This window comes from Centroberyx gerrardi, chromosome 4 (assembly GCF_048128805.1).
Source record: "Centroberyx gerrardi isolate f3 chromosome 4, fCenGer3.hap1.cur.20231027, whole genome shotgun sequence".
In the NCBI taxonomy this organism is placed as follows: Eukaryota; Metazoa; Chordata; class Actinopteri; order Beryciformes; family Berycidae; genus Centroberyx; species Centroberyx gerrardi.
The window spans coordinates 32,276,156-32,296,810 of NC_136000.1; the positions used below are offsets into that span (position 1 = coordinate 32,276,156).

Below are 20,655 nucleotides of genomic sequence, written 5' to 3' on the forward strand. Positions count from 1 at the left end.
CCACTTTAAAACAATTGCTTTTATTGTTTTAAACAAAGGAACGTGGTTTTACAGAGTATTCATATTTATTTGTTTGTTGTATTTTGAAAAGATGTGTGTTTGTGAAGGATTTTATGATTGTAAACAGTGTACGACTTTATGAAAAAAGTGTCAATAAATTTTTTCGAAAGAAAAAAAAAAAAAAAAAAAATCTGTTCTTATCAGTTTAATATCTGATACGTCCTCTATAAGGGGACAACATATTAAACGGATTTTTAGAACCAGGAGTTGAAAAAGGGGCTTGCTCCGTTCGCTCCACGCATCGACCCGGTATTGCAGTGCCGCTGGGAACGGTGCACCCTTCTCTCACTCTGTGGAAAAGCAACGTTTGAAAACATGGAAAGCCAGTCTGCAAGTCATACCTAATTTGACCGAAAGACCAAGAACAAAGTGGACGGCGCTTTTGTGCGCCTCGAAATTGGTCAAAGCAGCCTGTGCTGCGTTTTCTCCCCGTTTGCCTTAGCTAATCTATTCTCACCGGTAGCTTATTCAGGGTGTGAAAGAGTGTGCTCCTGCTTAGTACAGTGGCCAATCTTCCTACTTGTTGCGCAGGGGACAAGGGTTCAATTGCCCCGACGGGTAGACATGCTGTACAAATGTAATACCCTGGTTAACACTCTGGGTTTATAACCATGTATTGTTATTTTTTTATTTACATTACAGCCTTTTGCTGTGAGTATTTGGGTTTAATGCAGTGTATTGCATCTTACATTTATTACTGTCATCAGTACGTGTGTACCATTTTATGTAATGTCATGTAATGCATTAGGTATTTTCTTATATTGTCTGCATAGTACATTTTAAGGGTTGTGAACATTCTAAACAAAGTGTTGAGTTCCTACATTACTCTTGGTCATTTCTATTTCTTGGAATTTAGGTCTGACCCGTTGTTATGGTTACCTGAGCTAATTCTAACCAATAGCGATGCTTGTTAAGTTCTTAGCCAATAGGAAGCTAGAAAAACTTTTGGGGAATGCGCCATGTTGGAGAAGAAAAAAAAGAAAGACGAGATGTCAGAGAGCTGTCGGTTTTTATTTTACAATGTTTAGTGAAGTTATTGCGTTGTTGGGTCCATGAAACCAGTCGTTGCTCATTGTTTGAAGATTGTCCTTGCATGTGAGACTGTCTACAGAGTTCAGGAGAAGTCTGCATGGCGTGTTGATCGTCGTGCCCTTCTGATGAAGAGTTGCCGTGAGGACAACGTGCAGCGGATTCGGGAGTGAACTGTGGATTCTCCGGTGGACGTTTCCTTGAGGTGTGAGATTCCGGTGTGTTTCTGCACCAGCGTTGGATTTGATCAGCAACAGGGAAGTGATTCCGGTACTGTGAGTAAGCTGTGTTTCAGTGGAGGACAGTTTCGCCACTCCGTCCATTTTGTTTTATGAGCTCCAACGATTGCGCGCGCCAACACACTGCTGCAAGCTTGCATAAAACTATCATTAAGGGTGCACCCAGGTTCAATTGAACAAGCCTAAGCCTGTAAAATCTATTTTGAAATGTTGTGTATTGTTTGACTTGTGTAACTTTTATTTTTTGGGGTTTGAAAGAAGGGGAAACACTGGATGTGTATATGCGACCTGTTTGATTTATTTTTTTGCATATTCCCCTAATACATAACCAACTAAAAGTGATATCCTGCTGAAGAGTTATTTGACTCATTCTCTAATTGTGTGTTTTTACCTGTTTCTAACCTTTTATCCATCTAGATTGCTGAGGTTGAACTATTACATATATATATCTTGGGAAGGTATATCCAGGTCTTTTATGCACCTTTGAAGAGGATCATAATTTCTCCTAGACATGTTTATTTCAATGGAATGTCTCTTCTATCATTTTCATCCAGTGCATATTGGTGTAGTATTGTAGGAACAATAGTACACATAACATGAGCCGTTGATGGAAGGGTTACATTTTTGGGGGCTCGTCCGGGATTTAGGTTTTTGTTGCTTTGCTGGAATTTATGAGTTTTGAGTGCCTGTTGATGTTATAGCCTACTGCTAAGCTTGCATGCTAAGTCTCTCATTGGTACTTGTTGTCAGTGTGCATCTACTGTTTAGTTTTTTTCTGCTGTTCTGAATGTGCAAAATGGATGCTGTCGAGATTGAAGCTTGGTGTAAAAGGAAGCAGGTAGCTAATGATAATGCTGTTGTGCTGAGTGATGTTGCCAGTGATGTCACAGATGATATTCTGCTTAAGGCCTTGAGTCTTGTCAAAGCTTTTGGAAGGGTCGTGGTAGTTGATCGTTGCATAGATGCAGCTACTAAAAAGCAGTTTGTGTTGATCCAAACATCCACTGACATTACTAAGCATATCTTACCTGATAGAGTAGGGCTTCCTGGAGAGACTGCTCTCTGGCCAGTTCACACAATCTCTGCTGTTGTGGAGGAAGAAGAGTTTCAGGCTAAGTTGCTGTCGTTTCTGAGGAATGAAGGGAAGACTATTGCAGATGTTAAAGGCATGTTAAGTCCTTCACCTCTTGATGTGAATACTGAGTTAATCAGTGCCATTAGTTCTCTGGTGGACAAATGTCACAATGTGCCTGCTGAGAGTCAAAGTTACCGAAAGCTCCGCATGTTTTCTGGTGTGAAGCCTACCCCCAGTGGGGAAGAGGAGTATGATGCCTGGGCTGAGCAGACAATGCACTTGTTAGAGGAATGGCAATGCAATGACAATATAAAGAAGCAAAGAATAGTTGAAAGTCTGAAAGGTCCGGCTGCTGATATAGTGAGGTTTCTTAAAGCACAGAACTCCATTGCTACCTCATATGACTATATGCAAGCTCTGGAAACAGCTTTTGGAACTACTGAAAGTGCATCTGATCTGATGGTCAGATTAAGAAACACCCATCAATGTGAAGGGGAAAAGCTGTCTACCTACCTGCTTAGACTGGATAAACTGCTACATTGTGTGTTCAGGAAAGGAGGGATTGAATTGTCTGAGATGAATCGGCTTCGCATTGAACAGATTGTGAGAGGTGCGCTGTCCCAGGACATGATTGCCCTTCGCATTCGCATGACACACAAGTTGCGAGAGCCACCTACATTCACTGAGCTGCTGAGAGAGATCAGGGAGGAAGAGGATATGCTTCAAAGTAGAAGTGCTGCCAAGACTGCAGTGATGTCTAAAGCTGTGACTCCTGTTTCTGTTCCTACTCCTGAGAGTAATGTTAACCTTGAAATGGAACAGCTTAAAAGGGAAATCAGTGTTATGAAAGCTGAAATGACTTGTCTTAAATCTGCTACAGTTGCAGCACGGCCTGACATACAATGTCAAAAGTCTGAACCCCCTGCAAAGACTAAATACAAGAGGAGTGACACCTCACAGGGGGCTACCAATGAAGATAATAGATCTGGAATCTTTTGCTATAGATGTGGAGAGGATGGACATTTTAAGCGAGAATGTGAAGGGGAGGAAAACCTCAAGAAGGTAAACAAGCGTCTCATCAAACTGACAAAGAAGTCGGGAAACTACAGGGGGGCTCAGTAGTGGAACGGCCTGGCGTCCCTGTAGTGAAAACACGTTCCACCAAGTGCAGCAACACAAACGAGAGAGTGAAAGACACTATACCTGAAGGCTTAGTGGGGCCAAGTTCTGCTGTACCTATACAGATTGAAGGCATTTATGCTAAAGCCATACTCGATACTGGTTCCCAGGTTACCATACTTTACAGATCCTTTTACGACAAATACTTGACACATCTGCCATTGACACCTATCAGTCTCTTAGAGATATGGGGCCTTAGTCCTGCTGATTACCCGTATGATGGCTATTTGTCACTGAAGCTGGAGTTCTTGGAAGCTGATGTAGGAGTAGCTGAGACCATTGATGCACTTGTGTTGGTCTGTCCCGACCCAGTTGTAAAGGGTGAAGCCTGCATACTCGTTGGTACAAACACACCTACAGTGAGACGACTTCTGAGGAGCTGCAAGGAAAAGGGAGGTGAGAACTTTTTGAGTGCAAACCACGTTCATCCTGCTTTTAAAAAGGCTTTTGGCGAGCTGCCAGAACTCCCACCTGATGTTGATAGCCACAAGAGAGGAACTGTGTGGTTCTCACAAACCAAACCTGTTACCTTATGTCCTGGAGGAGTAGCCAGAGTCACTGGTGTGCCAAAGTTCCCTGGAATGCCAAGCACTCATGCTGTTCTCGTAGACTCACCTGATGATCCTGCTGAAACATCACAGTTTCCAGATGAGCTCCTGGTGAGACCAGAGTTGCAGACATCTACAGTCGTGATGTCTAAAAGAATCACTGTGATAGTCAGAAATATGTCAGCAAAAGAAGTCACACTGAAAAGAGGAATGCAGATTGCTCACCTGTTTCCTGTTGATGTGGTGTCATCGCCTCCTGTGGAGAAAGAGTCCACACCTGATTCAGCAGAAAACCTAACACCAACCTCATTCAACTTTGGTGATTCACCAGTCCCGAAGGAGTGGAAGGAAAGGTTAGTTCAAAAGATGATGGTACGCAAAGAAGTTTTCTCTACTCATGAATTTGATGTGGGATGCAGTAAGAGCACTAAACACACTATCAGAGTCACAGATGACAAACCTTTTCGTGAGAGGTCTCGTCGCCTGGCACCCGCTGATGTGGAGGCAGTGAGACAGCACTTGTCAAAGCTGAAGGAAGCTGGGGTCATCACAGAGTCCAGAAGTCCCTATGCCTCACCTATAGTGGTGGTGAGAAAGAAAAATGGGAAGATAAGGATGTGTGTGGACTTCAGGACATTAAACAGACGCACTATCCCAGATCAATACACGGTTCCACGGATTGAGGATGCATTGGCCTGCTTGAATGGGAGCAAGTGGTTCAGTGTATTGGATCTCAGGAGCGGCTACTATCAAGTGCCCATGAATGAGTCAGACCAAGAAAAAACGGCTTTCATCTGTCCGGTTGGATTCTATCAATTTGAAAGGATGCCACAAGGAGTTTCAGGAGCACCGGCGACTTTTCAGCGAATCATGGAACAAACCGTTGGAGATATGAATCTGCTGGAGGTACTGGTGTACCTGGATGATCTCATTGTGTTCGGAGCAACGCTTGAAGAACATGAGGAAAGGTTGTTGAAAGTTCTCGACCGCTTGGAAGACGAAGGCCTCAAACTCTCACTGGACAAGTGTCAGTTTTGTCAACCGTCAGTGACCTATGTGGGACATGTCGTATCCCAAGATGGAGTGGCCACAGACCCAACAAAGACTGAAGCTGTTGCCACATGGCCCCGACCAGATACAGTGACTGCTTTGCGGTCGTTCCTTGGGTTCTGTGGATACTATCGTCGCTTCGTGAGGGACTATTCTAAAGTGGCCTACCCCTTAAACCAACTGTTGACTGGCTACCTTCCACCAGGTAGGAAAGGGAAAAAGCCTAAAGCAAAACAGGACAAAGAATATTTCAAACTCTCAGAGCCCTTTGGTTCCAGGTGGGATGAGAAATGTGAAGTGGCCTTTGAGACCCTGAAGCAAAGCCTCATTAAAGCCCCTGTGCTGGTGTTTGCAAACCCACAGCTGCCATATGTTTTACATGTGGATGCTAGCCGAGAGGGTTTGGGTGGCGTGTTGTATCAAGACCAAGGTGAAGGGCTAAGACCAGTTGCCTTCATTAGTCGAAGCCTTACCCCATCTGAGTACAACTACCCCGCCCATAAACTGGAATTCTTGGCATTAAAGTGGGCAGTGGTGGACAAACTACATGACTACTTGTACGGAGCAAAGTTTGAGGTGAGGACAGACAACAACCCGTTGACATACGTGTTGACGTCCGCCAAGCTGGATGCTACGGGCCACCGTTGGCTTGCTGCGTTGTCCACTTATGACTTCAGTCTCAAGTACAGGCCAGGGAACCAGAACATCGATGCAGATGCTCTATCTCGTCGGCCGCACCACAAACCTAAAAAGGAACAGGAGTGGAAAGATATTCCTGCAGCAGGTGTGAGAGCAATGTGCCAGATGTCTACTGTGATCAGACCGAGAAATCCATGTCATGGTAGAGCGATTGACCACTTGGGAGGTTCTATGCATGCTATTCCTCAAGCCTACTGCAACCTTTCAACCGTGAATGTCCAGCACCTACCTATATTGAGTTCCACTGAACTGTCAGAAGCTCAACAGGAGGATCCCTGCATTGGCGAAGTGTGGTCAGCTCTCAGGAATGGTAATATCACAAGTGTTATCAAGACAAGGCATCCTGCTGGTCCTTTGCTCATGAAAGAGAGGGGCAAGTTAAAGATTAAACAAGGAGTCTTATACCGAATCACCCATCCGCCCAGAAAACCCTGCCGCTCCCAGTTGGTCCTGCCAGAAAAGTACAGGAAGATGGTGATGAAATCGCTGCATGATGACTCAGGTCATCTGGGATTTGACAAGACCTATGGCTTAGTCAAAGACAGGTTCTACTGGCCACGCATGAAGCCAGAGGTTGAGGAGTATTGCAAATCCTGTGTGCGTTGTATCCAGAGAAAGACTCTACCCAAGAGAGTTGCTCCACTGTCTCATATGCAAAGTGATGGACCCTTAGACCTTGTCTGTATGGATTTTCTGTCCATTGAACCAGATTCAAGCAATACAGCAAACGTCTTGGTCATTACTGATCACTACACCCGTTATGCTCAAGCCTTTCCAACAAAGGATCAGAGAGCTTCCACAGTGGCGAAAGTGTTGTGGGAGAAGTATTTTCTCCACTATGGGCTGCCAAAGAGAATGCATAGTGATCAAGGGAGAGACTTTGAGAGTCGCCTTATTCATGAACTGTTGAACATGCTTGGGGTCGAAAAGTCAAGGACTACACCATATCATCCTCAGGGAGATCCTCAGCCTGAAAGATTTAACAGGACCTTATTGGATATGCTGGGAACACTGGATCCAAATAGAAAGAACAAGTGGAGTCAACACATTGGACACCTTGTCCACTCTTACAATTGCACTCCAAATGAAGCCACTGGTTATTCGCCTTACTACCTTATGTTTGGACGTGAAGCAAGATTGCCGGTGGATCTGTGTTTCGGAACATCCAGTGATGGCACACCACAGAAAACTTACCTCAAGTATGTGTCTGACATGAGGAAGGAGTTACAGGCAGCATATGAACTTGCAGAATCCACGGCTGGCAAGCAAAACAAAGGCAATAAGCGGAGATATGACCAGAAGATCTGCTACTCCCGACTTATGCCTGGCGACAGCGTTTTCATAAGAAACTTGGGACTAAAAGGAAAACATAAGCTGGCTGACCGTTGGGCACCTACGCCCTATATTGTTGTAAGTCAAATGCCGAACCTACCTGTGTTCAGACTGAAACCCAAAGATGGAAGTGGCCCCATCAAAACTCTCCATCGGAATCATCTCTTACCTCTTGGACAGAGCGTACGCCTGGAGACGGTGCCTGACATAGAACCTACTCCAAATACAAGAGCCCTGAGAAGAAAAAGAAAGAGAGGAAAGGAGAAAAATAAGACAGAGTCAGACAAGACTGGAAATAGTACTACTCAAAATGATGAGAAATCAGGAAAAGAAAACGAGAAATCACATGCCAGTTTTGAAACTAATGAATGTATTGATTCTGAAGATGAAGAAATGGGAGTGTGGTATGACCTACCTGATAGAAACACTAAAGAACGAACTGCTGAAGAGATGTCAGAACCCTTTAGTTTAGACTTAGATATTGTGTGGAACACGACCACTGAACAGCCAGAAGTGATATCAGATATTGAAGAGGAAACAGAATCTGATAAAGGGGAAGGAGAGTCTAGTCAAGAGACAAAGGATACTGGAAGAGTGGAAGGGGCTACTGAGACACAAGAAAGGAGACCTCCCTGTACACAAGAGGATGTGCAAGAGACTCAGTACCAGGAAAAAATGGATACTGACGAAGAACTCTTAAGTGAGAATGAACCTGGAGAAACTCAACATGAGAAAAGACACTCTCAGAGAGTAAAGAGAGCTCCTACTAGACTGACTTATGATACACCTGGAGTTCCTAAGGTAGTTTCTATTCCTGTAGTGAGATATGTTACCACCATTTACAAATGGATAGGAGGTCATGTAGCCTAACTGTTTAACTCCCTAATGATAGTGAGGTGTTTTGTTACGTTCATATAGGCTAATACCAACGTTGAGACACATTTCATATGCCTTGTGTTGTTTTAACAGTGTAGGCCTACTAGTCATGAGGACATGCCTATTTTGGTGGGGGGAGAGTGTAATACCCTGGTTAACACTCTGGGTTTATAACCATGTATTGTTATTTTTTTATTTACATTACAGCCTTTTGCTGTGAGTATTTGGGTTTAATGCAGTGTATTGCATCTTACATTTATTACTGTCATCAGTACGTGTGTACCATTTTATGTAATGTCATGTAATGCATTAGGTATTTTCTTATATTGTCTGCATAGTACATTTTAAGGGTTGTGAACATTCTAAACAAAGTGTTGAGTTCCTACATTACTCTTGGTCATTTCTATTTCTTGGAATTTAGGTCTGACCCGTTGTTATGGTTACCTGAGCTAATTCTAACCAATAGCGATGCTTGTTAAGTTCTTAGCCAATAGGAAGCTAGAAAAACTTTTGGGGAATGCGCCATGTTGGAGAAGAAAAAAAAGAAAGACGAGATGTCAGAGAGCTGTCGGTTTTTATTTTACAATGTTTAGTGAAGTTATTGCGTTGTTGGGTCCATGAAACCAGTCGTTGCTCATTGTTTGAAGATTGTCCTTGCATGTGAGACTGTCTACAGAGTTCAGGAGAAGTCTGCATGGCGTGTTGATCGTCGTGCCCTTCTGATGAAGAGTTGCCGTGAGGACAACGTGCAGCGGATTCGGGAGTGAACTGTGGATTCTCCGGTGGACGTTTCCTTGAGGTGTGAGATTCCGGTGTGTTTCTGCACCAGCGTTGGATTTGATCAGCAACAGGGAAGTGATTCCGGTACTGTGAGTAAGCTGTGTTTCAGTGGAGGACAGTTTCGCCACTCCGTCCATTTTGTTTTATGAGCTCCAACGATTGCGCGCGCCAACACACTGCTGCAAGCTTGCATAAAACTATCATTAAGGGTGCACCCAGGTTCAATTGAACAAGCCTAATCCTGTAAAATCTATTTTGAAATGTTGTGTATTGTTTGACTTGTGTAACTTTTATTTTTTGGGGTTTGAAAGAAGGGGAAACACTGGATGTGTATATGCGACCTGTTTGATTTATTTTTTTGCATATTCCCCTAATACATAACCAACTAAAAGTGATATCCTGCTGAAGAGTTATTTGACTCATTCTCTAATTGTGTGTTTTTACCTGTTTCTAACCTTTTATCCATCTAGATTGCTGAGGTTGAACTATTACATATATATATCTTGGGAAGGTATATCCAGGTCTTTTATGCACCTTTGAAGAGGATCATAATTTCTCCTAGACATGTTTATTTCAATGGAATGTCTCTTCTATCATTTTCATCCAGTGCATATTGGTGTAGTATTGTAGGAAAAATAGTACACATAACATGAGCCGTTGATGGAAGGGTTACACAAACAAGCGCGGCCTGTTCCCCTCAAGCTTTGCGCACTTTAACACAACAAGACCAGTGATTTTGAGCACGGGGGATTGACCAGTCATTGCAGTGGCTCTAGGAGCCTGCGCGCAATGGCTACGCATGAGTTTCCGGGTCATCGGATTGGATTAAGCTCCTGAGAAGGCGGGGTGGAGTGCCAGCAAAGGCGTGGCCTGTACTTTGCTATGCAGCTAGCCAAACGGGGAGCACCGTGAAGCTGTTGACCGAGACGACTAGGGTCTTTGGCTGCTCTTGTGGCCGGAGGCTGTGCTTACTCTGGTTTCTCTTCATAACGCATAAGTCTTTCGCCTTTTACTAAAGACTTCCGTGGAGAGTAACACCAAAGAGTTAAAGGTATTTTTGGCGGGCTTAGCACTTTGGCTGAGCCCTGTACCGTTGTGCAAGGAAATAGAAAACTAGGTCAACAAGTACACCAGAGACTCCGTGGGCGGAGGTGCTAAGCACCAGCAGTTGTTATGGCAAAATACTGTGACACCCCGACGAGGACGGACCGGACCGGAGGGGCGGCCTTGTGCTGCCAACGGCCAGGGGTTATCGCTTCTCGGCCTTTTGGCTAAGATCAAGTGTAGTATCTGTTCTTATCAGTTTAATATCTGATACGTCCTCTATAAGGGGACAACATATTAAACGGATTTTTAGAACCAGGAGTTGAAAAAGGGGCTTGCTCCGTTCGCTCCACGCATCGACCCGGTATTGCAGTGCCGCTGGGAACGGTGCACCCTTCTCTCACTCTGTGGAAAAGCAACGTTTGAAAACATGGAAAGCCAGTCTGCAAGTCATACCTAATTTGACCGAAAGACCAAGAACAAAGTGGACGGCGCTTTTGTGCGCCTCGAAATTGGTCAAAGCAGCCTGTGCTGCGTTTTCTCCCCGTTTGCCTTAGCTAATCTATTCTCACCGGTAGCTTATTCAGGGTGTGAAAGAGTGTGCTCCTGCTTAGTACAGTGGCCAATCTTCCTACTTGTTGCGCAGGGGACAAGGGTTCAATTGCCCCGACGGGTAGACATGCTGTACAAACAAGCGCGGCCTGTTCCCCTCAAGCTTTGCGCACTTTAACACAACAAGACCAGTGATTTTGAGCACGGGGGATTGACCAGTCATTGCAGTGGCTCTAGGAGCCTGCGCGCAATGGCTACGCATGAGTTTCCGGGTCATCGGATTGGATTAAGCTCCTGAGAAGGCGGGGTGGAGTGCCAGCAAAGGCGTGGCCTGTACTTTGCTATGCAGCTAGCCAAACGGGGAGCACCGTGAAGCTGTTGACCGAGACGACTAGGGTCTTTGGCTGCTCTTGTGGCCGGAGGCTGTGCTTACTCTGGTTTCTCTTCATAACGCATAAGTCTTTCGCCTTTTACTAAAGACTTCCGTGGAGAGTAACACCAAAGAGTTAAAGGTATTTTTGGCGGGCTTAGCACTTTGGCTGAGCCCTGTACCGTTGTGCAAGGAAATAGAAAACTAGGTCAACAAGTACACCAGAGACTCCGTGGGCGGAGGTGCTAAGCACCAGCAGTTGTTATGGCAAAATACTGTGACACCCCGACGAGGACGGACCGGACCGGAGGGGCGGCCTTGTGCTGCCAACGGCCAGGGGTTATCGCTTCTCGGCCTTTTGGCTAAGATCAAGTGTAGTATCTGTTCTTATCAGTGACTGCAAACTTTTTAGTAAACTTTTATCTGCTCGTATGTCCCTGGTTTTAGAGGAGGTGATTCACCCGGATCAAGCCTGTGCCATCCCGGGGAGGAAGATCACCGACAGCCTCGTACTGATCCGAGACACCATCTGTTATGCGAGAGACAGAAACATCCGGCTAGTAGTCCTAAATTTAGATTTTGAGAAAGCCTTTGATCGGATCTCGCACCAGTACCTTTTCCAGGTACTGCAAAAAATGGGGTTTCCAGAAAGGTTTATAGCTTGGGTGGGATTGCTGTACCGGGACATTACCAGCAGATTTGTTGTTAATGGGCATCTAACAAAAGCAGTTAACATACACTGCGGTGTCCGTCAGGGTTGTCCGTTATCAGCCCTCCTCTACGTGACCTGTATAGAGCCGTTGGCACAGATCTTGAGAAGGGACCAAAGAATCAATGGGGTGGCAATCCCGGGGAGCGGGGGATTGACCACCAAATGTGCAATATATATGGACGATTTTAACATTTTATGTACTGACCTTTTATCTGTCAACAGGACACTGGACTTGACTGACTGGTTCGGACAGGCCTCTGGGTCAAAGCTTAACCGAGATAAGACTCAAGCCCAAACTTACGGACCGTGGACAGCGACCGAGACGACAGGACTCCCCTTGACTGTGACCCAGACTGACCAAAAAATACTGGGGGTTAAATTTGACAGGGAGGGGGGAGGAAAAGGAAACTGGCCAGACGTGGTAGGGAAAGTTAGACAGAGACTAGGGTACTGGGGACTTAGAAGACTGACAATGGAAGGAAAGGTTTTAATCATTAAAGCAGTGATTTTACCTTTGCTTTTATTAATCAGTTCTGTTTTTATCCCACCACGAAGAGTGCTTTTAGATCTGGAACGCGCCATCTTTTATTTCCTGTGGGGGTCCAAGTGGGAGAGGCTGAGGAGAGAGGTGATGAAAAAGCCGAAAGAGAAAGGAGGAAAGGGAGTCCCGGACCTACACCAGTTTTTAGGAAGCCGATACAGCACCCTGCACATCACCTACGCCACAGCCCCATCCAGAGATGACAAAACGACAGCAATGGCACGATTCTGGATGGGGTCCTACCTCAGACACCTAAAAGTTTTACCCATTGATCTTAGAGTACCTGTGTCTTTTAATCTGCCACCGGCCTACGCTTTTATCCGGAAATTCTTAAAGCATTTTAAACTAGAGCAAGAGGAGCTGTCTATTTTAACCCACCATCGCTCTCTTCTCTCTGTTGTGCAGGAGCGGGAATCAATGTATCCAGTGCGCGGGCTCACAATAGGTGAGTCCTCAACAGTTTGGCGCAACGTAAACCATCCCGCCCTCCCGAACAGACTCCGGGACCTGTCGTGGATGGTGGCTCATGAGATCCTCCCAGTCAGGTCCGTAATGCACTCCCGGGGCATGTCAACGCTCTCAACTTGCCCCCGACCGGGGTGTGGCGCACCTGAGTCGGTGAGGCATCTGCTCTGGGAGTGCAGCGCTGCTGTAGACCAGTGGGCAATGGCCGGCTCCCTAAAATTCCCGTACTTACCAGCAGGGGAGGTCCTGACAGCACAGCTAGTGCTGTACGGGGTGGGCCAGGAACAAACATTACCAGCAGACTTTGCCAAACAGTGGCTCACCCTGGCCGCCATCAAAGACGCCATATGGACCTCCAGAAACCTGCTGGTAAGGAAGCACATGCAGATCCCCCCCGTGGCTGCGATCCAGATGGCCACAGCGGCGGTGCAAGCAGCCGTCGCTGCAGGCGGCAGGCCTAGGACGCAGCCACAAAGAAGAATCGCCTCTGTGCCCATTCGGACGTGGGAGCCGGAGCCACACAAATAAAGGGTCAAGGCAGCGGCGGCCTGGCTCTCCGGGTGTGGCAGGTGGGAAGGAGCAGAAGGGAGAGGGTCCCCTCTGAGCACCAGGAACAGGTTCCGAGAGACCCAAAGCTGTTCGGGAGAGCGGGATGAGTTGATCCTTGTTAGGGACTCATCCCGCCCCTGCACAACGAATGTACACTGATATACACAGAGACAATTATTTATTTATTCATTTATTTATTTATTTTCCACAACTTTTAATACAACGTTATCTTATCTGTAATCCACTTTAAAACAATTGCTTTTATTGTTTTAAACAAAGGAACGTGTTTTTACAGAGTATTCATATTTATTTGTTTGTTGTATTTTGAAAAGATGTGTGTTTGTGAAGGATTTTATGATTGTAAACAGTGTACGACTTTATGAAAAAAGTGTCAATAAATTTTTTCGAAAGAAAGAAAAAAATCTGTTCTTATCAGTTTAATATCTGATACGTCCTCTATAAGGGGACAACATATTAAACGGATTTTTAGAACCAGGAGTTGAAAAAGGGGCTTGCTCCGTTCGCTCCACGCATCGACCCGGTATTGCAGTGCCGCTGGGAACGGTGCACCCTTCTCTCACTCTGTGGAAAAGCAACGTTTGAAAACATGGAAAGCCAGTCTGCAAGTCATACCTAATTTGACCGAAAGACCAAGAACAAAGTGGACGGCGCTTTTGTGCGCCTCGAAATTGGTCAAAGCAGCCTGTGCTGCGTTTTCTCCCCGTTTGCCTTAGCTAATCTATTCTCACCGGTAGCTTATTCAGGGTGTGAAAGAGTGTGCTCCTGCTTAGTACAGTGGCCAATCTTCCTACTTGTTGCGCAGGGGACAAGGGTTCAATTGCCCCGACGGGTAGACATGCTGTACAAACAAGCGCGGCCTGTTCCCCTCAAGCTTTGCGCACTTTAACACAACAAGACCAGTGATTTTGAGCACGGGGGATTGACCAGTCATTGCAGTGGCTCTAGGAGCCTGCGCGCAATGGCTACGCATGAGTTTCCGGGTCATCGGATTGGATTAAGCTCCTGAGAAGGCGGGGTGGAGTGCCAGCAAAGGCGTGGCCTGTACTTTGCTATGCAGCTAGCCAAACGGGGAGCACCGTGAAGCTGTTGACCGAGACGACTAGGGTCTTTGGCTGCTCTTGTGGCCGGAGGCTGTGCTTACTCTGGTTTCTCTTCATAACGCATAAGTCTTTCGCCTTTTACTAAAGACTTCCGTGGAGAGTAACACCAAAGAGTTAAAGGTATTTTTGGCGGGCTTAGCACTTTGGCTGAGCCCTGTACCGTTGTGCAAGGAAATAGAAAACTAGGTCAACAAGTACACCAGAGACTCCGTGGGCGGAGGTGCTAAGCACCAGCAGTTGTTATGGCAAAATACTGTGACACCCCGACGAGGACGGACCGGACCGGAGGGGCGGCCTTGTGCTGCCAACGGCCAGGGGTTATCGCTTCTCGGCCTTTTGGCTAAGATCAAGTGTAGTATCTGTTCTTATCAGTTTAATATCTGATACGTCCTCTATAAGGGGACAACATATTAAACGGATTTTTAGAACCAGGAGTTGAAAAAGGGGCTTGCTCCGTTCGCTCCACGCATCGACCCGGTATTGCAGTGCCGCTGGGAACGGTGCACCCTTCTCTCACTCTGTGGAAAAGCAACGTTTGAAAACATGGAAAGCCAGTCTGCAAGTCATACCTAATTTGACCGAAAGACCAAGAACAAAGTGGACGGCGCTTTTGTGCGCCTCGAAATTGGTCAAAGCAGCCTGTGCTGCGTTTTCTCCCCGTTTGCCTTAGCTAATCTATTCTCACCGGTAGCTTATTCAGGGTGTGAAAGAGTGTGCTCCTGCTTAGTACAGTGGCCAATCTTCCTACTTGTTGCGCAGGGGACAAGGGTTCAATTGCCCCGACGGGTAGACATGCTGTACAAACAAGCGCGGCCTGTTCCCCTCAAGCTTTGCGCACTTTAACACAACAAGACCAGTGATTTTGAGCACGGGGGATTGACCAGTCATTGCAGTGGCTCTAGGAGCCTGCGCGCAATGGCTACGCATGAGTTTCCGGGTCATCGGATTGGATTAAGCTCCTGAGAAGGCGGGGTGGAGTGCCAGCAAAGGCGTGGCCTGTACTTTGCTATGCAGCTAGCCAAACGGGGAGCACCGTGAAGCTGTTGACCGAGACGACTAGGGTCTTTGGCTGCTCTTGTGGCCGGAGGCTGTGCTTACTCTGGTTTCTCTTCATAACGCATAAGTCTTTCGCCTTTTACTAAAGACTTCCGTGGAGAGTAACACCAAAGAGTTAAAGGTATTTTTGGCGGGCTTAGCACTTTGGCTGAGCCCTGTACCGTTGTGCAAGGAAATAGAAAACTAGGTCAACAAGTACACCAGAGACTCCGTGGGCGGAGGTGCTAAGCACCAGCAGTTGTTATGGCAAAATACTGTGACACCCCGACGAGGACGGACCGGACCGGAGGGGCGGCCTTGTGCTGCCAACGGCCAGGGGTTATCGCTTCTCGGCCTTTTGGCTAAGATCAAGTGTAGTATCTGTTCTTATCAGTTTAATATCTGATACGTCCTCTATAAGGGGACAACATATTAAACGGATTTTTAGAACCAGGAGTTGAAAAAGGGGCTTGCTCCGTTCGCTCCACGCATCGACCCAGTATTGCAGTGCCGCTGGGAACGGTGCACCCTTCTCTCACTCTGTGGAAAAGCAACGTTTGAAAACATGGAAAGCCAGTCTGCAAGTCATACCTAATTTGACCGAAAGACCAAGAACAAAGTGGATGGCGCTTTTGTGCGCCTCGAAATTGGTCAAAGCAGCCTGTGCTGCGTTTTCTCCCCGTTTGCCTTAGCTAATCTATTCTCACCGGTAGCTTATTCAGGGTGTGAAAGAGTGTGCTCCTGCTTAGTACAGTGGCCAATCTTCCTACTTGTTGCGCAGGGGACAAGGGTTCAATTGCCCCGACGGGTAGACATGCTGTACAAACAAGCGCGGCCTGTTCCCCTCAAGCTTTGCGCACTTTAACACAACAAGACCAGTGATTTTGAGCACGGGGGATTGACCAGTCATTGCAGTGGCTCTAGGAGCCTGCGCGCAATGGCTACGCATGAGTTTCCGGGTCATCGGATTGGATTAAGCTCCTGAGAAGGCGGGGTGGAGTGCCAGCAAAGGCGTGGCCTGTACTTTGCTATGCAGCTAGCCAAACGGGGAGCACCGTGAAGCTGTTGACCGAGACGACTAGGGTCTTTGGCTGCTCTTGTGGCCGGAGGCTGTGCTTACTCTGGTTTCTCTTCATAACGCATAAGTCTTTCGCCTTTTACTAAAGACTTCCGTGGAGAGTAACACCAAAGAGTTAAAGGTATTTTTGGCGGGCTTAGCACTTTGGCTGAGCCCTGTACCGTTGTGCAAGGAAATAGAAAACTAGGTCAACAAGTACACCAGAGACTCCGTGGGCGGAGGTGCTAAGCACCAGCAGTTGTTATGGCAAAATACTGTGACACCCCGACGAGGACGGACCGGACCGGAGGGGCGGCCTTGTGCTGCCAACGGCCAGGGGTTATCGCTTCTCGGCCTTTTGGCTAAGATCAAGTGTAGTATCTGTTCTTATCAGTTTAATATCTGATACGTCCTCTATAAGGGGACAACATATTAAACGGATTTTTAGAACCAGGAGTTGAAAAAGGGGCTTGCTCCGTTCGCTCCACGCATCGACCCGGTATTGCAGTGCCGCTGGGAACGGTGCACCCTTCTCTCACTCTGTGGAAAAGCAACGTTTGAAAACATGGAAAGCCAGTCTGCAAGTCATACCTAATTTGACCGAAAGACCAAGAACAAAGTGGACGGCGCTTTTGTGCGCCTCGAAATTGGTCAAAGCAGCCTGTGCTGCGTTTTCTCCCCGTTTGCCTTAGCTAATCTATTCTCACCGGTAGCTTATTCAGGGTGTGAAAGAGTGTGCTCCTGCTTAGTACAGTGGCCAATCTTCCTACTTGTTGCGCAGGGGACAAGGGTTCAATTGCCCCGACGGGTAGACATGCTGTACAAACAAGCGCGGCCTGTTCCCCTCAAGCTTTGCGCACTTTAACACAACAAGACCAGTGATTTTGAGCACGGGGGATTGACCAGTCATTGCAGTGGCTCTAGGAGCCTGCGCGCAATGGCTACGCATGAGTTTCCGGGTCATCGGATTGGATTAAGCTCCTGAGAAGGCGGGGTGGAGTGCCAGCAAAGGCGTGGCCTGTACTTTGCTATGCAGCTAGCCAAACGGGGAGCACCGTGAAGCTGTTGACCGAGACGACTAGGGTCTTTGGCTGCTCTTGTGGCCGGAGGCTGTGCTTACTCTGGTTTCTCTTCATAACGCATAAGTCTTTCGCCTTTTACTAAAGACTTCCGTGGAGAGTAACACCAAAGAGTTAAAGGTATTTTTGGCGGGCTTAGCACTTTGGCTGAGCCCTGTACCGTTGTGCAAGGAAATAGAAAACTAGGTCAACAAGTACACCAGAGACTCCGTGGGCGGAGGTGCTAAGCACCAGCAGTTGTTATGGCAAAATACTGTGACACCCCGACGAGGACGGACCGGACCGGAGGGGCGGCCTTGTGCTGCCAACGGCCAGGGGTTATCGCTTCTCGGCCTTTTGGCTAAGATCAAGTGTAGTATCTGTTCTTATCAGTTTAATATCTGATACGTCCTCTATAAGGGGACAACATATTAAACGGATTTTTAGAACCAGGAGTTGAAAAAGGGGCTCGCTCCACGCATCGACCCGGTATTGCAGTGCCGCTGGGAACGGTGCACCCTTCTCTCACTCTGTGGAAAAGCAACGTTTGAAAACATGGAAAGCCAGTCTGCAAGTCATACCTAATTTGACCGAAAGACCAAGAACAAAGTGGACGGCGCTTTTGTGCGCCTCGAAATTGGTCAAAGCAGCCTGTGCTGCGTTTTCTCCCCGTTTGCCTTAGCTAATCTATTCTCACCGGTAGCTTATTCAGGGTGTGAAAGAGTGTGCTCCTGCTTAGTACAGTGGCCAATCTTCCTACTTGTTGCGCAGGGGACAAGGGTTCAATTGCCCCGACGGGTAGACATGCTGTACAAACAAGCGCGGCCTGTTCCCCTCAAGCTTTGCGCACTTTAACACAACAAGACCAGTGATTTTGAGCACGGGGGATTGACCAGTCATTGCAGTGGCTCTAGGAGCCTGCGCGCAATGGCTACGCATGAGTTTCCGGGTCATCGGATTGGATTAAGCTCCTGAGAAGGCGGGGTGGAGTGCCAGCAAAGGCGTGGCCTGTACTTTGCTATGCAGCTAGCCAAACGGGGAGCACCGTGAAGCTGTTGACCGAGACGACTAGGGTCTTTGGCTGCTCTTGTGGCCGGAGGCTGTACTTACTCTGGTTTCTCTTCATAACGCATAAGTCTTTCGCCTTTTACTAAAGACTTCCGTGGAGAGTAACACCAAAGAGTTAAAGGTATTTTTGGCGGGCTTAGCACTTTGGCTGAGCCCTGTACCGTTGTGCAAGGAAATAGAAAACTAGGTCAACAAGTACACCAGAGACTCCGTGGGCGGAGGTGCTAAGCACCAGCAGTTGTTATGGCAAAATACTGTGACACCCCGACGAGGACGGACCGGACCGGAGGGGCGGCCTTGTGCTGCCAACGGCCAGGGGTTATCGCTTCTCGGCCTTTTGGCTAAGATCAAGTGTAGTATCTGTTCTTATCAGTTTAATATCTGATACGTCCTCTATAAGGGGACAACATATTAAACGGATTTTTAGAACCAGGAGTTGAAAAAGGGGCTTGCTCCGTTCGCTCCACGCATCGACCCGGTATTGCAGTGCCGCTGGGAACGGTGCACCCTTCTCTCACTCTGTGGAAAAGCAACGTTTGAAAACATGGAAAGCCAGTCTGCAAGTCATACCTAATTTGACCGAAAGACCAAGAACAAAGTGGACGGCGCTTTTGTGCGCCTCGAAATTGGTCAAAGCAGCCTGTGCTGCGTTTTCTCCCCGTTTGCCTTAGCTAATCTATTCTCACCGGTAGCTTATTCAGGGTGTGAAAGAGTGTGCTCCTGCTTAGTACAGTGGCCAATCTTCCTACTTGTTGCGCAGGGGACAAGGGTTCAATTGCCCCGACGGGTAGACATGCTGTACAAACAAGCGCGGCCTGTTCCCCTCAAGCTTTGCGCACTTTAACACAACAAGACCAGTGATTTTGAGCACGGGGGATTGACCAGTCATTGCAGTGGCTCTAGGAGCCTGCGCGCAATGGCTACGCATGAGTTTCCGGGTCATCGGATTGGATTAAGCTCCTGAGAAGGCGGGGTGGAGTGCCAGCAAAGGCGTGGCCTGTACTTTGCTATGCAGCTAGCCAAACGGGGAGCACCGTGAAGCTGTTGACCGAGACGACTAGGGTCTTTGGCTGCTCTTGTGGCCGGAGGCTGTGCTTACTCTGGTTTCTCTTCATAACGCATAAGTCTTTCGCCTTTTACTAAAGACTTCCGTGGAGAGTAACACCAAAGAGTTAAAGGTATTTTTGGCGGGCTTAGCACTTTGGCTGAGCCCTGTACCGTTGTGCAAGGAAATAGAAAACTAGGTCAACAAGTACACCAGAGACTCCGTGGGCGGAGGTGCTAAGCACCAGCAGTTGTTATGGCAAAATACTGTGACACCCCGACGAGGACGGACCGGACCGGAGGGGCGGCCTTGTGCTGCCAACGGCCAGGGGTTATCGCTTCTCGGCCTTTTGGCTAAGATCAAGTGTAGTATCTGTTCTTATCAGTTTAATATCTGATACGTCCTCTATAAGGGGACAACATATTAAACGGATTTTTAGAACCAGGAGTTGAAAAAGGGGCTTGCTCCGTTCGCTCCACGCATCGACCCGGTATTGCAGTGCCGCTGGGAACGGTGCACCCTTCTCTCACTCTGTGGAAAAGCAACGTTTGAAAACATGGAAAGCCAGTCTGCAAGTCATACCTAATTTGACCGAAAGACCAAGAACAAAGTGGACGGCGCTTTTGTGCGCCTCGAAATTGGTCAAAGCAGCCTGTGCTGCGTTTTCTCCCCGTTTGCCTTAGCTAATCTATTCTCACCGGTAGCTTATTCAGGGTGTGAAAGAGTGTGCTCCTGCTTAGTACAGTGGCCAATCTTCCTACTTGTTGCGCAGGGGACAAGGGTTCAATTGCCCCGACGGGTAGACATGCTGTACAAACAAGCGCGGCCTGTTCCCCTCAAGCTTTGCGCACTTTAACACAACAAGACCAGTGATTTTGAGCACGGGGGATTGACCAGTCATTGCAGTGGCTCTAGGAGCCTGCGCGCAATGGCTACGCATGAGTTTCCGGGTCATCGGATTGGATTAAGCTCCTGAGAAGGCGGGGTGGAGTGCCAGCAAAGGCGTGGCCTGTACTTTGCTATGCAGCTAGCCAAACGGGGAGCACCGTGAAGCTGTTGACCGAGACGACTAGGGTCTTTGGCTGCTCTTGTGGCCGGAGGCTGTGCTTACTCTGGTTTCTCTTCATAACGCATAAGTCTTTCGCCTTTTACTAAAGACTTCCGTGGAGAG

At 47.5% G+C, this 20,655-nt stretch overlaps 16 non-coding genes and 3 pseudogenes across 16 annotated transcripts; all 19 read left to right on the plus strand.

Annotated features, from left to right (window-relative positions):
* Positions 1-153: 153 nt before the first annotated feature.
* LOC144538861 (U2 spliceosomal RNA) lies at positions 154-343 on the plus strand. Its single transcript, XR_013504631.1, has one exon. It is a non-coding gene; the product is annotated as a U2 spliceosomal RNA (small nuclear RNA).
* A 9,492-nt stretch (positions 344-9,835) lies between these two features.
* On the plus strand, positions 9,836-9,951 carry LOC144538923 (U5 spliceosomal RNA). The gene has a single exon (XR_013504645.1). It is a non-coding gene; the product is annotated as a U5 spliceosomal RNA (small nuclear RNA).
* Positions 9,952-10,118: 167 nt separating this feature from the next.
* On the plus strand, positions 10,119-10,309 carry LOC144538764 (U2 spliceosomal RNA). Its single transcript, XR_013504548.1, has one exon. It is a non-coding gene; the product is annotated as a U2 spliceosomal RNA (small nuclear RNA).
* Positions 10,310-10,892: 583 nt separating this feature from the next.
* On the plus strand, positions 10,893-11,008 carry LOC144538924 (U5 spliceosomal RNA). Its single transcript, XR_013504646.1, has one exon. It is a non-coding gene; the product is annotated as a U5 spliceosomal RNA (small nuclear RNA).
* Positions 11,009-11,175: 167 nt separating this feature from the next.
* On the plus strand, positions 11,176-11,271 carry LOC144538891 (U2 spliceosomal RNA; annotated as a pseudogene).
* A 2,223-nt stretch (positions 11,272-13,494) lies between these two features.
* On the plus strand, positions 13,495-13,675 carry LOC144538830 (U2 spliceosomal RNA; annotated as a pseudogene).
* Positions 13,676-14,258: 583 nt separating this feature from the next.
* LOC144538926 (U5 spliceosomal RNA) lies at positions 14,259-14,374 on the plus strand. Its single transcript, XR_013504648.1, has one exon. It is a non-coding gene; the product is annotated as a U5 spliceosomal RNA (small nuclear RNA).
* A 167-nt stretch (positions 14,375-14,541) lies between these two features.
* LOC144538873 (U2 spliceosomal RNA) lies at positions 14,542-14,732 on the plus strand. The gene has a single exon (XR_013504634.1). It is a non-coding gene; the product is annotated as a U2 spliceosomal RNA (small nuclear RNA).
* Positions 14,733-15,315: 583 nt separating this feature from the next.
* On the plus strand, positions 15,316-15,431 carry LOC144538927 (U5 spliceosomal RNA). The gene has a single exon (XR_013504649.1). It is a non-coding gene; the product is annotated as a U5 spliceosomal RNA (small nuclear RNA).
* A 167-nt stretch (positions 15,432-15,598) lies between these two features.
* On the plus strand, positions 15,599-15,789 carry LOC144538591 (U2 spliceosomal RNA). The gene has a single exon (XR_013504377.1). It is a non-coding gene; the product is annotated as a U2 spliceosomal RNA (small nuclear RNA).
* Positions 15,790-16,372: 583 nt separating this feature from the next.
* Positions 16,373-16,488, plus strand: LOC144538928 (U5 spliceosomal RNA). The gene has a single exon (XR_013504650.1). It is a non-coding gene; the product is annotated as a U5 spliceosomal RNA (small nuclear RNA).
* Positions 16,489-16,655: 167 nt separating this feature from the next.
* On the plus strand, positions 16,656-16,846 carry LOC144538964 (U2 spliceosomal RNA). Its single transcript, XR_013504686.1, has one exon. It is a non-coding gene; the product is annotated as a U2 spliceosomal RNA (small nuclear RNA).
* Positions 16,847-17,429: 583 nt separating this feature from the next.
* Positions 17,430-17,545, plus strand: LOC144538929 (U5 spliceosomal RNA). Its single transcript, XR_013504651.1, has one exon. It is a non-coding gene; the product is annotated as a U5 spliceosomal RNA (small nuclear RNA).
* Positions 17,546-17,712: 167 nt separating this feature from the next.
* On the plus strand, positions 17,713-17,894 carry LOC144538829 (U2 spliceosomal RNA). Its single transcript, XR_013504613.1, has one exon. It is a non-coding gene; the product is annotated as a U2 spliceosomal RNA (small nuclear RNA).
* Positions 17,895-18,477: 583 nt separating this feature from the next.
* On the plus strand, positions 18,478-18,593 carry LOC144538930 (U5 spliceosomal RNA). Its single transcript, XR_013504652.1, has one exon. It is a non-coding gene; the product is annotated as a U5 spliceosomal RNA (small nuclear RNA).
* A 167-nt stretch (positions 18,594-18,760) lies between these two features.
* LOC144539076 (U2 spliceosomal RNA) lies at positions 18,761-18,951 on the plus strand. The gene has a single exon (XR_013504797.1). It is a non-coding gene; the product is annotated as a U2 spliceosomal RNA (small nuclear RNA).
* Positions 18,952-19,534: 583 nt separating this feature from the next.
* LOC144538931 (U5 spliceosomal RNA) lies at positions 19,535-19,650 on the plus strand. Its single transcript, XR_013504653.1, has one exon. It is a non-coding gene; the product is annotated as a U5 spliceosomal RNA (small nuclear RNA).
* A 167-nt stretch (positions 19,651-19,817) lies between these two features.
* On the plus strand, positions 19,818-20,008 carry LOC144538647 (U2 spliceosomal RNA). Its single transcript, XR_013504433.1, has one exon. It is a non-coding gene; the product is annotated as a U2 spliceosomal RNA (small nuclear RNA).
* Positions 20,009-20,602: 594 nt separating this feature from the next.
* On the plus strand, positions 20,603-20,655 carry LOC144538659 (U5 spliceosomal RNA; annotated as a pseudogene).